At 26.8% G+C, this 18,137-nt stretch overlaps 1 protein-coding gene and 1 long non-coding RNA gene across 3 annotated transcripts in view; one reads left to right on the top strand and one right to left on the bottom strand.

The window, feature by feature from the left end:
• Positions 1–18,137, bottom strand: part of LOC107443843 (doublesex- and mab-3-related transcription factor 1A) — a 172,613-nt gene that overhangs the window by 134,868 nt on the left and 19,608 nt on the right. The window lies entirely within an intron of this gene.
• Positions 13,898–18,137, top strand: part of LOC139426938 (uncharacterized) — a 121,503-nt gene continuing 117,263 nt past the window's right edge. For both annotated transcript variants that reach the window (XR_011638063.1, XR_011638062.1), the window contains exon 1: positions 13,898–14,007. This is a non-coding gene — a long non-coding RNA (uncharacterized lncRNA). The remainder of the gene's footprint in view (positions 14,008–18,137) is intronic.

Genomic DNA, 18,137 nt, shown 5'->3' with positions numbered 1-18,137 from the left:
GTTGCTAAAGTGCAACCACTGACTTAAAATTTGACGTGCTGAATGAGCCATTTTTGTTAGTGAACTTATTGCGAATTTCAATGCTTTTTCGTGATCTTTTTTCAATTTTTTGCTTTAAAGATTAATAATTTATCCATTATTATAAAAAAAATTATTTTTCTCTTAGATCTCTATTTCTTCACTTTATAAGATCGCACTCGAGTAGAGGCCATTTAAAATAACAAGAGAGAGAGAAATTACATGTTGTGAGATATAAATCTTAACATTTATAGTGAGATTTCAGAAATAAAAATTACTTAATAAAGAGCGATGAAAAAATAGTTCCCTATTTGAATTGTTATGAATCTCATCAACGAGTAAAATTACATCTTATTTATTTCTTCTTATCGAGTTTCACAATCTGTATTCCTTAGATAAATTTCTTTTGTTCAAATACTAATGATTATTTTTAAAATCTCGTTAATTGTCTATTCCGTTACGATTAACGTATTAACACAATGTTCTTACATAAAGCTACAATAATTGTATATTATGAAGGGGAAAAAATGTTCAGTGATTTGTAAAAAAATATGGACGATGAATCAAAAGCAATTAAGTGGATTGACGGACGGAGGCTCCTATTATTTTAAAAAATTGCGTACAATTTGCGTTGAAAATAAGATAAATAATACATGAAAGTAAGTTAACATTTTTATAAGGTGTCCGACATAGTGCATTGAGAAAAAAGTATGGTCGAAACTACCAGATTACGGTTAATGTTTCTAACTTAGTTTTATGGGAGCACCAAAAAAACTCGGTAATTTTTACCAAAACGCTTCGGTAAAATAATCAATAAAATATGGTTTTATAATAAGAGAAAAAATGTAGTAAATGAGGCAAAATGTGATAATTTCATCTTTATACCTTAGAGTATACCATAAAAACAATTCATTCGGTCAAATTTATTTTTAAATTTTTTATTTTTTACTAAATGTGGGTGAAAAAGAACTATGATTTTGAAAATCCTAATTTCCGGCAAACCGTTGCAATATGAACAGTACAATTATCAAACCACTTGTTTAAATACCGTAAATTTTAGTTAAATAAAACAATATTATGTTTATTTATTTATTATATATTTTTTTTACCAGAAGTGCTACTAACATACAGTTCGGTAATTTTTGCATAATTTTTTTTCTCCGTGTACAAGGCTTTTAAAAAAATATTAAATACACCAAATAAAGTAATTGTTAACAAGAATTTTAATTTTGAAATACAATTTCCCACAATAACAAAACATTGATAAACATGATCCGCATTAACCACATGGATAAAACAAACTTTGTAACGTGACAAAACTATTAAAACAGCGTTTCGAAACATTATAACCGTTTATTTCCAATTAAATTATAATTTGCAGGACATTAATTTCTGCTTTAACCAAACCCATTCGAAATTATAGTATAACAGTCCGCAAAAAAATCTTATTTCATATTACATAGTATTTAATATTATATCCTATGATATTTCTAATTATCTTATACATTATCAAATAAAAAAACAAATCATTTTGAAATACATTTTCTCCTGAATTTCTCCTAGCTTCCTTACATTGCAACAAGTCCTTCCTTATATTGCAACAAGTTTTTATAAAACATCGCTCAATTTTTATTTTTATGTATTATCTTTCTTAATTTCATACAAAAAAAAAAAAAATTCCTATATTTTTTTCGAAATAAGAAAATGATTTCATATTTCATTGAAATTGAAGAGCTTTCACAACGATATGTTTCATAGGTGGGAAACAAGTTTAGAGACAAACAATGATAATCCATGTCGTATTAGTATAGTACTTGTACTAAAAGTTTTAATGAATTTGTTACATCACATTTCTTATCAATCAATTTAATCCGTGGTATCACATTTTTACACAATAGCATGATTTTCATATTTTAGTGTTTGGTACTGTGAAAGCTGTTTCCGTATAGCAACAACAACAAAAAGTAAAGCCTCATTTGCAAGCCTTTTTTTTTTTAAATATTTTTTAAAATCTGTAGTCCAAAGGTTTAATTCGAACAGAGACTAAAAATAAACTACGTACAACAAGCTTTGATAAGACACTGTACAAAATGTCATATTTAAAAAAAAATTTTAAGTCGCAGAAATATTTATTTGTATGTATGCAATAATAAAATATTTTTATATTCAATTTAAAACAAAGAGCTTTTGCGACAACAAAAGTACTGGCATCTCTAGTGTGGGTACTTTTTACTGTAATTTGATCGGGAATTATTTACAGTACAACCTTGCACAGAAAACTCCGATAGACGCATAGAATTTTGATGTAATATAAATTTAAACACAGCAAAAGAAACTAACCAAACTATTTTATTTAAAATAGAATTCGAATTTATGTTGTTGAAACAAATTTAGAAAGTTTATTTTGCTCATTTTATCGGAATTAAAAATAGTATTACAAATATCTCAATTTTTTCCCCTCTAAAAAAAATGCTAATTCGAGTGCGGATAATTCTGTTATGTACATTCGAAAACATTTTATTAAAAAGTAAAAAAATAAAACTTTTGTAAATAAAAAAGAAATAGAGTGTTTAGCATTAACCGCAAAAAATTACTCACTGAGAAACGTTTAAAAAAAATATATATATATACTATTGCCGAAGAAACACCAAGCGCAAACGCGTGCGATTAAATTAAATAAAATATTTGAAATTGTTTCTATAAATCGATACATTGGAAAAAAACAACCAATAATATTTTCCAAATCGAATCATAAGCATTGTTGCTTTGTAGAAAACTTAAAAAAAGAAATCCTCACTAGCCCTTATTTTATTTAACATCATTTTCATTTTAAAAAAAATTACAAAAGAATTTGCAATTATAATAAAAATATTTTTTGAAAAATCAAAGCATTACGAAAAAAAAAATGAAAATTCAATTATCTGTATCACGATAAATCAAATAAAACACATAACTTCAAATTAAATTAATTTTTCGATTGATATCCATAAATATGATACTAATGTAAGAAATTTTTTTAAAAAAGAATTGATACTCGATAAAAACAGATATAGAGGCAATTTGAAAATTGAATTTGAAAATTAGTGTATTTTCCGAATAAATTTATGTGTAACTTGCATTTCTTATAAAAGGGATCGAGAAATACAAAAGAATATGAAGATTAAATCACTTTTAAGAATCCCAAACTTTCCGGTAAATAATGCAAGATGGATGTTTTTTCTCTCATTTTTAATCAATAATTATGAAATGTTAATTAAAAAAAATAATGATTTGTGAGACATATTAAAATTACAATGCGAATGAAAGAATTTTCTGCCTCGAGTAAATATTTCTATAGCAACTATGGCCTCATTTTCCAATGCTGAGCATATGAGGAAAATAGAGTTATTAGCACAAATATTATAGTAGTAGTATTTGATGAAAATGAATAGTGCACAAAAAAAACAATAATCCTGTCTAGAAATTAATAGTGAAACTATGTTACATCTTTCTGTAAAAGCCCTATTTTACGTGTCAAAAAGTAATTGAAAGCACTCCTGAAATTCAACAACTCGTAAAAAAACAAACATTAAACAATTTAAAAAGCAATAAATCGAATCATAAACATAGTTGCGGTGGATAAAAGATAATACAAATAATAGTTTTTATTTTATTTTCATAAGAAATTAAAAAAAAAACTTGTAACTCAAAAAGAAAGTGTTAAAATAAGAAGCTCGATATATTTTATAAAAACAAACTAAGATACAATTTTAAAAACAGTTTCGAAAATTCAAGACGATTATCTGTATTTAAAAAAATATATATATAAAGAAAAAATGAAAATGCAGTCATCCATCAAGTTGTATCAAAAAACAAATTTCAAGTCCAGATTAAATCACTCTTAAGATCATCAAATATCCGACAGCCAAAGCGAGCGAAATACTTTTCCCTCCATTTTCCCTATAAGAGGGAAAAACTTCGGAGTTGGTAGGGAAATATCTCGTCTACGAGACGTTATTCCAAAAACGAGACGTTAGTCTGGAAAAGAGATTGCACCTACTAGGTCAGCAGACAAAGTTACTAGCTACGCCGTATTGATCTACGTCTGGAAATTTCCGACAGGCCAGACACTCTTTACTCAAAACTTTTGAGCGGGACTTCTCATTTGGAAAACTGTCTCAAAACTTTTATGAATTGTTTTTAAGCAATAAATAAATAAATATTTGTCAACCTCTTCAATTAAAAAGAAAGACAAAAGATAGAATTTCGAGCAGTTAAATCGTAATACTTTTTCGGAAAGAGTATCTAACTTTTACAATAGAATTACACAAAAATAAAATAAATAAGGGATAGAGGGAGACAGTAGCAATACAATTCCAATTAGCGGTTTATTTTATTTTTTAAACGAATTATAATAAATTTGTCAGCTAACTAGTACAGTTCTGTTATGTTATGCGTGTAATCGCGAAATAAAAGAGTTGCGGAATATGTTTTGAAAAATCCAATTGCGCAAGTTCAAATGATAAAGAAATTAAGATTTCATAAGCCATTCAATGTGATTAAAAGCAAGCAATTTATATAAATTTCAGCTCTCTCAATTTAGTATTAACTTCCGCTTAATTTTTCGTATGAAAAAACCTACCTTTAAGAAAGAAAAAAATCGGGTTAAGAATGTTGCAACAGAATAAATAAAAAGTACATTTTTTAATAAAAAATATAGTTTCAATTTAGTTTAATTTGTTACCAAATTTGTATTAACATCTATCCTTTTTCTAAAACAACAAAAGCTCTAAAACATCCACCATCATTAGAAATATATACTCTAAACTTTAATTTTGGTAAACAAATAAATAAATAAAAATAAGTATATAATAAGCATTTTTTTGGAAGGATAATGCAAAATAAAATAAAATCTAATTTCTGAAATTTTACGATTCCTTTTTAAAATAAATACAATAAAGATTAATAGCAATTGCAATCACCATATAAATAATAGTTTAATTATTTTATTATTTACTAAAGTAAGAAGAAAAAAAACGAAAAAGAGATCTGCTTAAAAATGGGAGTAACATTGATTTTCACTACTTTAAATTAATTTATGTATACTATTTCGGTATCTGAAAATTTCTCTGCAAGTATTCATGCATGAGTAATTTGATCCCAAAACGTTTGAATATTTATAATTTCCGTTTAACACAAAAGTTTTCAACCATTTTCTTTTAAATTACAAAATAGGAGGGGGCATTCATCAATTAAAAAAAAATGTTCATTGCTTTAAACCTGCTATAAGAAGAATTGTAACCAATATATTCTCCATATTTGACCGATAGTTACTACAGTTGCTTTATTTTTAATGCTTTAGGAGAAATTCGTCTTATCAATTAATAATTATTTTTTTCTTTTTCGTCTTGTTTCTTGTTCGTTCTTTTTCGTCTTATTAATTATCTCCTTTTTACTTTTGAGCAATGCATTTCTGACTCCGAACATTTGTTTTTTTAAATATTTATCAATATCGCTTAAACTTCTTCTTTTTTTAATATGAAAACATTTCAATCATAAACATTTAACAAACTAGTAATACTAACATGCAGCATTTTTTGCAACAAAGTAACATGATTAACACATTTTAAAAAAAAAAAGATTTTTTTTGAGTCTTAAAGTGATCTACTATTTTTTTTTTTTTTTTTAATTTTGAGACTTAATTATTAAAACTGAAGATATATCTAAAAAAATTTTTGTGCAATCTTGTTTTCATAGAAGTTTTTAGAACATTTTTGAAACATTTTAATTTGATCGAAAAAAATTTTAATTTTATCGAGACTTAGATTGATAACAAAATTAGATTACGTAGCAAGAATTTGAAAAAAATAATGAAAATAAAAATAATAAAGAATTAAAAGAGCATAACCTTGTAAGATTTGTATCAAATAATTTTGTTTTATTTTAATTAAGAGAGTATTTGTTTATAAATAAGATTTAATTAATTAATTTATTTTTACTTTTCCTCAAATTACTTCAGCTTTACTAAATGTTTAAAGTTATTTAAACATCTTACCTATTTATGTTTAAAACCAAGTTCAAAAAAGCGATACATTGTTTAATGTTTTGTGTTTTACAAAAAGCAATGCAATACAGAATATTATATTTCTTTAGGGCATTAAGCATTATATATGTTTCATATATTTAATATGTTGATACAGAACTAAATTAAATTTGAAGCCAGTTTATACAAAATTCTAAAATAATTATATAAGTATTTTAAAGCATATATGTTAAAATATGATGTAAGCATATATGATGAGCACACATTGAACATTTAATGCATTTTATGTTTCATCAAATGCGAATTTTAAGAAATGTTAAACCAGTGAATAAAATTTATTCAAAAAATATATTAAATTAAATGTATTGATAGTAATTAACAGCATTCAAACAACAGATAATTAATATTCAGTTTCACGGAATATTCTGAAAGTATTTGCTTAGCTGAAGCACCAAACACTTTTAGCGAATAAAATACCTACCCCGAAAACCTCCCCCTTCCTCTTTTTAGGCCCCTTTAGGCTTCTTTACATTGGTTAAAACATTATCTACAGTAGAGCTTTACTAGAGCTTTTCTTTCTTATTGGCGCAAATTGTAACCAATGAGATTCGCATAGGTATTTTTGTTGAAGCATGCACATAAATTTAATATTCAATAATAAAATAATAATAATTTACGATTTCTGCTGCGGAATTTCATCTTTAGCTAACAAAACTAACCATCATCATTTTTTAATGCGTTAATAAGATTATAGCTGACAAGGAACGTTTGTAATCATTGAATACACACTATTAATTACAGTGTTCATATACACAATTTATTTGTAAGTTCTGATAATAAAGCAAAATTACCTTTAATACTTAAGTAACTTTCTCGAAAAGTTAAACGGTTAAGAAAAAGCAAAATAAAATGAATAATAAAATTAATTTAAAAATTAACTTTTTATATGAATTTATGACTAATCAATTAGGAAAATAGTCTCAACAATTAATTCATTAATGTGATTGATAGAAGAAAGGTTATATGAATTTACAAATGATAATTCAATGTTAATTTTTAATATAAATAACAAAAACAAAAGATAACTTCAAAAAATCAAAATCGTATTTATATATATATATTTTTTTAAAATTTGAAATAGATAAGTTAAACTGAGAAATTTTTTTAAAATAATTTATAACGTAATAAGAGATATTGTCGTAATTCTTTCCATTTATTATGCCATTGAGCTTCTAAAATTGAGAAGAAGACTTATTTAAAACAGACTGGTGGTATATTTCATGCTAAACTAGTTAAAATGTGATTATTTACATTTAAATTGTATCCAATATGAGACGTTATTTTAAAAATATGAAAGCAAACAATATCCCAATAACATTATTCGACATTTTCACATGCTTGCTAAAAATCTAGCTGAAATGAAAACTTGAACTTTTTAAAATTCCTAAACTGAAAATGTAAGAATAAAGCAACACCAAGACATGAATTAAACAAAAAATTATAAAGTTAAAATCGCAATAGTAATATTTTTATATATGTATGATAAGCAAATACAGCTACAGCTGAAACATATTAATTTTACGATAAATAAAATAATTTTATCAAATATATTTTGTTTATTGCAGCTAATTTATTAAAATCGAAAAGAAAAATAAATTACTATTTTTTCAACAAAAATAATTGTAAGAGACTATTGTAATTTAGCGATACATTATAAAAACATAATTCTTTTTCAGTATAAATTTATATTTATACTAAATATCATGAATATTTATGTCTTGTTTAATACGAATCAATTGTAAAATATTTTTGTTTGTTACAACAAAACATAATAAAATGGGAAACAAAATAAAACAATCATTCTGTTTTCCGACAAAAAATAACAGTAGTAAGAAACAGTAACATTCTGATACTCAATAAGATAACATGGATCTGCGCTTCTCTATTTATATTATTAATTAATTAGAATTATTATCGAAATTTATTAAATATATAATTAATCGAAAACAAATAGTAAACTATCATTCTTTTTCCAAAAAAATAATAATAATTTATATCAGTAGTAAAAAAATATAATAACTTTCCAGTACACAATAAAATGCATAATTACTTAATCTGTGTCAGAATTATTAATCTAATCAGAATTATTATTTATTTTTTAATTGGAATCGAAAACAAAATAGCAAACTGTCATTCTTTTTCCAAAAAAAAAAAAAAAAAAAAAAAAAAAAAAAAAAAAAAAAAAAAAAAAAAAAAANAAAACAGTAGTAAGAAAATATTAATCTAATCAGAATTATTATTTCTTTTTTAATTGGAAAAAAACAAAAACAAAAAAAACAAGTGCTACTTTTTCAACAAAAATAACAGCAGTAGTTTGTACATAATTTGTGCTTTTTTATTTCCTGCTAAATACAATAAAATTTAAGACAAATTTTACTCACCATTCGGAGAGGGATAAATGGGCTTGAAAGCGGAATTAGGCTGATTAGATGAGGGCCGTGAAATCACTGTCGGAGCACCTGTTAAAGGCGATACATTAGCTGTCAATATAACCTCCGAACTATTAGCCATGTCCATCTGGCTAAATGGTGGATGACTTTTATTCAATTTATTTTGACAAGCCATAATATTTTGTCTAGCAGTTATTAAATCACATTTACTACACTTACAATCCTTGCGTAAGCATTTTTTCTTATGTCCCTTTACTGCAATTGTAATACCGTGGTTCCTACATCTTGCACAACTTGGAGGTTGCCGTGATTCATGTTGGTCAGTTTGAGGGGGGGCGACGCGGGGAGCTATGTTTTCATTTATTTGAACAGGATCATCGGGATTTTCTTCGTTTTCTTGACGCTTCTGCAAATATCGTCTTGCTATGTGCAGCTTCATGATTTTGTATTTCCTGCTTCCAGGCACGTGCTGGCACGCGAGATTGTTATGTAAAGCCGGTTCCGGTTGATTTCATGCTATCCACTACCGATAGATGGCAGTGCAGTGAGTTAAACCACAGATCCCTGCAGAGTTTATCCAGATAGCAGTCATGAATAAAATGATTCCTATGATACTCAGTTTCATTTGTTGATAAGATGAAATGACAAGCTGCCAAACGATCGGGTTGAATGGCAGTGGGGAGTGGAGGAGATGGAAGGAGAGTTAGATAGAAGAGGAGACACGAGATTTGAGAAACGGTCGCACGCGGTGTTAGAAGCCGAGAGGAGAAATGAAGGTTCATAACGGCCGCGTATTTGTTGAGGATCTTCGGAGATGCGCAGTTATTTGTGCGCCGCCGCGGATAAAACTATTTCTCTTTACGTCTCTCCGTTACCCCCTTGAAACCAAATAAGCATTGGTTCTACATAGTTTGCTACACTGTGTTCACTGTATCAAATTTTGAAACTTCTATTTCTAAGTCGGAACAATAATTTACATTAATAACGATGATATAACAAGCGCTCGCTTACGCTTTAGGAATTATATTAAAGGAGATGCGTTTTTTTTTTCAATGCTGTAAACATTTATTTTCAATAAAAAGTAAATATTTCAAAGCAGCTAAATATTGATTGATAACCAACCTACAGATCATGAAGACGTTTTTTTCTTTCTTTTTTAACATTATTCTACCCCTGAATGATATCTAAACAGTTCACAGAAATTGTGTTTGGAATTTAGTTTGTAATAAATCATATTAAGAATTAAACTTAGTATACATTTCTCAGACAAAATATAAATATAAGTAATTATTTATAACTATGAAATTTTCATATCGTTATAAATGATTATAAGATTTCATTTTCAAGATAAGCTTATTCATTTTCAATGAAAAGCAAATTTTTCAAAACAGCTAAATATTGATTGATAAACCAACTCACAGATTATGAAGACGTTTTTTTTTTTCTTTTTTAACTTTATTCTACCCCTGAATGAAATCTAAACAGTTCACAGAAATTGTGCTTGGGATATCGTTTGTAATAAATCATATTAAAAATTAAACTTTGCATGCATTTCTCAGACAAAATATATGTATAAGTAATTATTTATGACTATGAAATTTTTATATCGTTATAAATGCTTATACTCGAGCTTTTTATTTATTTCTCACGTAACACCACAAAAAAGGGGCAGTTCTTTTCGAATTTAAATATCGGAACCCAGGTACATTTTTAACGATCGAGCAATGGGTTTAATTTCTTTTTCATGATCCGTTATTAATATTTGTGAATAGAAGATTTTGTTAGTAGGCACTAGTTAAGTCTAAAACTAATTTTACGTCCAAAAACAGAGTTTTAAAGTGAGAATCGTTAAATTACGCTTGCAGTACATTTACACATTTTTTCATATTAGTAATACACACATATAATAATTAATATTAAAAATTTTAATAATTACATATGAGATTATTAATAATTAATCTACGAAAATTATTAATAATCACATATTAAAATTTTCGCGATTTTATCGTTTTTGACGCATGCATTTGAGATGGGTAGTAAAAATTTTATAATGAATTTTTTTTTTGTACCTTTACGGATTTAAATTTATCGATTTTTTTAAATTTTTTAATTCAATGGTACAAGGATTTGAAATTTATTTCCTTACTAAAAAAGCAATTAATTAATTAATTAATTAATTTAGCAATTTGAAAAGCAACGATTTTTCTGTTTTAATTATTATCTTTTAGCACTAATTATGTAATTTATTGTACATAAAGAGTTCTACTAAAATTTTTAATTATTGGAAAATTTGAGTAATATTAATGAAAATATCTAATTAAGAGTTTAAATTTAATTAAATCAAGAATTTCATAGTTTGCAAAAATTTTCATTGATTTAAGAAACATTTTCTCGTTTTTTATTCCACTTCGAGTATAATTTTAAGCACTAGTATTACGTTTTTATTGAATTATTTTTGCAACATCTGAGCATTTTTATTTTAAATGTGATAATTTTATTTTTTCTTTCATTCGAACTATGAACTTTAATAAAAAATAAAACGGTACTTAATACCTAAAAAAACTTTACAAAAAAATAGAGTTAAAATTGTGAAACTCGAATTAAAGAATTTTAATTTGCTGCTAAATATCAAATAAGACGGTACATCAAATGAGGTTAGTTTTAAAAAAATCTGATGTTAAAAAACTGCAAAAATATTTTAACTCTTCATAAATTTACAATTACTATTTTTTAAACATTTATTTGTATTTTATAATGGATGTTTTAAGATTTAAAGTAGCAGCGCATAAAAGAGTTATTTCGTTTGCATTATATTACAGCTATTTTTAGCAAGAGATAATGAGAATAATGAGAATTATTGCATTACAGTAGATTTCAAATCTATTATCAAAAAGAGTTTAAATCCATTATCAAAGAACATTGAAAAGCTATTATGTAAGAATAAATAAATAATATGTTTTTAGAATAAACAAATAAATAATATGTTTCTAGAATAAACAAATAAATGATATGTTTTTAAATTCATATAATTTATATGCATGTACTTCAAATAATGTATTTAAATGGCATGATATAGCTTTCAATTGTTCATTTTTTTTCTTTTTTTATTATATAGTTATTAATCCACAGTTATTAAGTAATTTATATTTATTAATTTATATTTATTATTTTATATTTATAATTCTATTGTGCATTATTTTAAAAATTAATTTAAATAAATGTGTTTATTTATCTTTTACTTAATTGATATATATTTATTAACCTATTGCGAAGTGTTTATTAATGCGTATTTATACGATTTAAAATGTTAGTTATTAGTGCTCTTTTTACTTTATATTTCTTTAAATTTATTTAAATGATTTATTTATTTTATTTTTCTTCATTTAATTTTCTTGTACGCTCATTTAACTTTTAAAAATTTGAATAGCGAAGATCAATAATTTTAGTTTTCTTTTTTTTTTAAAGATATTTTAATAGTTTTAAATATTCTTATCATACATTTATAATTATAAATTTGAAAAGAAAGTTATTATTAACATTATAAGACATAATTAAGTATAAAATTTAATTACAATGTTATAATTATATTTAATTATTTATTATAACATATTTAAGTTATGTAATCTTTTTTATTAATGCAAATTATTATGTATTCTGTTTATTAATAAAAACTTAATTTTTCTCTTTCAGCTATTAAAATAAAATTCAAATAAACTTGATTATTAAAATAAAAATGAAAGGCAGTTTCTTTACCTTTCAATTTTGTCCTTAAATTAATCTAATAACAATAGACTTTAATAACAAATCACTTAACAATACACTTTCTTCGTTTAAACAGTCCCGTTAAGAATTTCAATACTAAAGTTTTATTTTTGAGCAAAAACAATTTTTTAAAAATATCTTACTCATTTATCATAAGTAATTTTTTTAATTTATTTAAATTCACTTTAATGTTAGTTTGAGTAATTTGAACATAAATTTAGTTTTTACTTTTTCTAGTTAATACTTCAAGTAAAAATAAGTTTTAATCGTAACATAAAAATAAATAAATAAATAAATAAATTAATTAATGAAATAATAAATAAATAAATAGAATGAAATGTAAGTGTAAATAAATAAATAAAATAAAATAAATTTCGCTTTTCTTAACATGGAAAAAAATTTTTTTCTTCTCCGCATAGAAATGTATTTTAAACAATAATTGTAATCTATTTTTATTTTTTTTAAATTTCTGATCACGATATAACAGTTGTATATTTTATACAGTAATTGATCAATCATTTTTACTTAACCCATTTTCTTATCTGTATATGCATTTTAAATAGTGATCGCATTTTATGTAATTTTTTTTAACCAACTTTTCTAACTTTTTGTTACGGTATGAAATAAAAAATATGAATATCATTGTTGGTTCACTATTAATATTTCAACAATTTACGTACTGAAATTCGATTTTTTTTTAAAAGAGAAGAAAATTGGCCTTAGGTGATTTTTATTAAAATGTATTTACCTTGAGTAGGTGTAAAAGCAGACGATTTGGGTGTTATTATCCCCGACGACGGCGATAATCCAGGATTCGTCATAACTTCTTGGGAAAAAGAATCTGTTCTACCGAGCTTTTGGTCCTGCTCTTGCTGTCGTCTCAAAGCTACTTGTTGTGCCATAATCCTTCGTCTTTCATCAACAAGCCTGCATTTCTGACAAGGACATTTTTTGAACGGACAGTACTTTTTATGATACTGAAGTGTATAACAACAACCGTGATTCTTACATTTTGCACAAGTTGGAGTTCGCTTCTTAGAATTTTTCTTATCACTTGAACCACCCTCTCTTGGGTCAGGAATTTTTTGGCAATTCCTGCTGCCGACTTCGCCTGAATCGTTCCTAAGTCTGACTTCAGCCGAACTGCTTCCAACAGCAGCGGGACTGCTTTTAAATTTGACTTCACTCGAATTGGAATTCGGATAATAAGTACCAGACGGTGGCATGCTGGTATTGGAATTAGGAGAATGAAATTTAGTTCTAGAGTGGACGTTATAACTTAATTCTGGAGTATTCTTTGAATATGAAGGATCCATATGTCCTTCAGTTATATCACAGATATTTGTTTTAATAACGCTAACTGTATGTTTTTTGCTCTTTTTGTATTTAGGCGTTTCTCGGAATCTTTTCAACACTTCTTTCTTCATGTCAAGTATACCTTGTCAACACGTGCTTTCAGTTGTCATTTTTGGCTGAGGCACGCCTCCTCATTATTATTTAGTCTCTCTCCTTCCTTAAACTAATTTTTTATTTTGTTTTCTTCCTCATCCTATGCGAGCGTCACAATCAGCTGCTCCGTTTTGTTTACTTGGCGACCGGCGCGCACCGTCGCGGACTACCTGGCGAAGTCATAACACTCCGATAGCGAAGATGCGAATGGTTTGATGAGAGTTTGCAGGCTTAGGAGGGCTTCAACCTATTCCAGCGCCCTCTCCTAAGTATAGTTGAACAGCAAAACGAAACCAAGTTTTCGAAGTCAGTATTTTGCACCTTAATTGTGTGCGGGGACGGAATTCACGCAGTTTGTTAAAAGATAATCAATCATTTTAATTAAGTGTTCTAAAGAAAAATATCACACATCATTTTTTTTTTTTAAATATAAAACTAAAACAAGATACCGTTGAATAAAAATAATAGAATATTTGTGCATTTCTTTTTTTTGTAATTACCTGTGCATACTTATTAACTCTTAAACAATTAAAATTTTATTTTTAAATACTTATCTACTGCACGAGCGGCATTATGATAGAATCGACTGATTTAAACAAACTGGATTTAAACGGGCACATCTTTTAATTTAATTGTTTTTAAAGAAAGAGATCACACATAATTTTTTTTAAATATAACAAGATATTGTTGAATAAAAATAAGAGAATATTTGTGCATTTATTTTCATTTTTTTTTTTTTTTTTNTACTTCTGCGCATTTATTTATTTTTAAAAATTTACAATGTTATTTTAAAATACTTACTGCTCAAGTGGCATTATGATTTGTAATATAATCGACTGATTTACGCGATTATTTTTTCAATATTAATTTTAATTTATAAACATTTGTATAAATTAGTGTAAATACATGTTTGACAGAAAAAAGTATCCCGATATAGATCTGTATTAACAATAAATATTTCAATTATATCATCGATTGAAGTAATTTTGTACTTGACAAATGGTATTTCAGCGTTTAAATAAAGTACAAATTAGTCTTTCAAACAAGTGATAGTTAATTTAATAAATAATGCCAAGAAACTGGAGCTGTAAGATTTTATACCTGATCAAAAACTTCATTCAAAGGAGCACATTTTCAAGACAAGTCAGACGTAAATGAGAAGAAACGAAAGTTAATTGATTAAAACTGAATTATCATTATGTAGGAATAGACTTTGAAAAATACACTTGATCAACTAATATTAATTTGGTTTAACGAGAAACATTAATTTCTTCGTTTTTAAAGGAATCCTTCCCTACAAAGCTGTAACTATTTATTTACTTTAAGTAAAAAGCTAGCGTAATTCATTTTTACACAGCAATATTATTGACGTCGACAATATAAAGAATATATATCAAATTGATGTTGAGGATACTGGTGTAGAAGTTCATGGTGGAAAAAAAAATTTAAAATTCTTTTTTTTTTTTGTTAAGCTTGTAAACTAAGCATTTTTTTGTTCGTTTGTTTCGTTTTAAAAAAATGGAAATGGTGAATATTAATGAATGAAATGAAATAAATAAATATTAAAATATTCAAGTAACTTTTTGAATTAAAAAAAATTTTTAGTTTGATAAAAAAAAAGGAAGCTGCAAAGCGAATGTAAGTAAAATATATCTTGTGGTTTACTGCATAGAAATATTTGGTTTTTAAATAATCTGAAAGGATTAACTCATTATATTAGAGGGGTAACTCATTAAATTAGAAGATTAACTCATAAAATGATTAACTCATTAGAAAATTTATTTAGGATTAACTTATTTAAAATTTTAAGTTAAAAGCATAATGGAAAATTAAATATAATGTGTATGGAATAATATACGTTTTTAAGAAAATTGTCTCCACTATTATTTTTTTCAAACAATTTTACTGTTCTGATTTATGCTAAATAATACTGTTAAAGTTGAAAAAATTCACCGTTAATTTATTGTTTTTTTTCCTTTTTGAAACTTTTTTTTAGCTAATAATCGTAGAACTGATTTTATGGTATTCATTTTTTTTTAAACTCATGCAGATTCAAATAATGAGGCGGGGAGGGGGAGCATTTTTTAACTAATGCTTTGATAGTTATGAAATTTCTATTAAATAATAATATTTCAAATTCTAAAATACTAATTTGACTCACTTTGCGTCATTGTGAATGCAGACGATGCAGTTTGTTGAGCTTCTGTCATGACAGGGGTTGGCGGTTTCTGAATTGGTTCACTTATCATATTTGAATCAGTCTGATGATTCAATAATCGCTGTTTTCTCTCCAGTTCTTTCCGCGCCGCATCTTGAGCCTGCTGCCGCCTCAGAGCTACCTGTTTCGCCATTATATCTTGGCGCTCTTTAACAAGCAAGCATTTAGGACACCCACAATTCGCCCAGTCGCAGAAACGCTTATGGTCCTTTAAAGCAGTTATAAAACCGTGATTCCTACATCTTGCACAAGTTGGGTGACGTTTTTTCTCCTTAACGTCTCCGACGCTTTCTCCCGAAACAGGATCAGGATCGGGATCATCCGACAAAAAACTGCCTTGATCCTCCTTGATAACGCTTCCAGCAGGAACTTCAGGGGAGTTGCATCGTTTCCTTTCTTTTTTCGGAATTTTATTCACCCTGTTATTGTCCTCGGTGATTTTCCTTTTCACTCCCCGAATTTCCTTCAGACTAGAGTTAGAGCTCATTTCCCGATTTTTTTCGGAATTTTTGACGTAACCATTCCTAAATTCCTGAGCATAACCATTCTGATGTGAGTGTACATCAGCGATTTCACTGTTTGGTTTTGGGTGACCGTTCAGAAAATCATCGTTCGGATTTTTTCCCACCGGGTTATTGTAAATGTTTTGGAAATCCCTGGGTTCCTCGTGGAAGCGCCGTCCGAGAAATATGTCTTTTTTCATGTCTTAAAAGTTAACGAGAAATTGAATGAAATACACACGTGATCCTCGCAGCGCGCCCGCCGGTAAATCTTATAGCCTTCCACATTGCTGTCGATGAAATAGCTGTGAGCGTCGGGAGCTATGATATTGACTGCTGTCTGTGAGAATATGACGGGTAGAAAAGGTAGAGCAAATGCCATTCCTAGTGAGCGGAAGGCAGCGCCATCTCTATTGCCCCTACATAGTAGAAAAAGTAACTCTGTATTACATTTGTTATATTTTTCTCCCTACGAGTTTTCTTAATCTGTTAAAAAAGGAAATAGCTTTTTCCTCGTAGAGGATAAAATTATTTTTATAATTATTATTTAATTATTGATCTTTCATTAATTGTAACTCCTTTAAAAAGAAAAATAATAATCGCATATTTTGATTTGGAATTTTTTAATCCCAGAATTTGAAAAAGTTCATTTCTCCTGTGTAATATATATATATATATATATATACATCTTGGGCTTAGGTGAACTTGCCCTAGCTTTAAGTAATCCTGTATATATATCAAGCTCAGCTGGGGGGGGGATTAAAGTTTTTTGGGCTAGAACCTCCAAAAGCGATTCCGAACTCATCTCTATTAGATATTTCTTATTATTACTAGCAAAATGGATACTACTACTGATAACTACGTAAAACGGATTACAATTATATGTGATAACACATCTATTATTCAATTTCAATAATTCAACTTTTTCCTTATGAACGTCTTTGTAAAACAAATTTGACTTATTAACAATTCTGTAAATAATTCATAAGTAAAACGAGCATAAAATAAATATAAAAATTTATAAATAACTCCATATTACTACGTCTTACTGAAGTAAAAGTGTTTAGATAGTACCGAAATTCATACAAGAATGCATTCCATCAATTTTAAAATAAAAATACTACCACTCAAATTTTAAGTTTATTTTTCAAGTATCACTAATATGAAATTTCGATTTCAGAAATTTCTATTTTAGAAATATAATAAAATGCAGTACTATACAGTGAACGAAAGAGTTAGCATTATTTAGAATTATTTATCGATATAAAGAGTTAATAAGTGTTATTTTATCTGGGAATAAAAATACTTTTTATTTGCATGTAAAAAGTTTTTAATGCATGAAAACAGTACATGACGAATAACGAGACATGACGAATAACATAAAAAGTGAAATTTAAATTAAGGCGCCCTAACTATAGTCCTCTCCTGACTATACTAATTGGGCCATATTTTCTAGATTGCCGCTATGAGCTTTATATAAGGTAAGGATGAAAGACAGGGAATTCAGTTTAAATGAAATATGATAAAGAAGCGAGGAGATATTTTATAAAAGTATTTTAATAAAAAATAATAAACACCGACAAATATTTTAAAGCGAAGCGTTCTATTTATGTATCAGATCTGTTGCCACCTTCTTTTTACATAAAAGTTAAACTTTTCTCCGCTGTGACAAAATTAAACTTATCCTTACTATTCCTGTCCCCCCCCCTAAAAAGATA

Source organism: Parasteatoda tepidariorum, chromosome 10, assembly GCF_043381705.1.
Source record: "Parasteatoda tepidariorum isolate YZ-2023 chromosome 10, CAS_Ptep_4.0, whole genome shotgun sequence".
Taxonomy (NCBI): Eukaryota; Metazoa; Arthropoda; class Arachnida; order Araneae; family Theridiidae; genus Parasteatoda; species Parasteatoda tepidariorum.
Note: the sequence above shows the minus strand (reverse complement) of the source record. Positions and strands in the feature narration are given on the sequence as shown.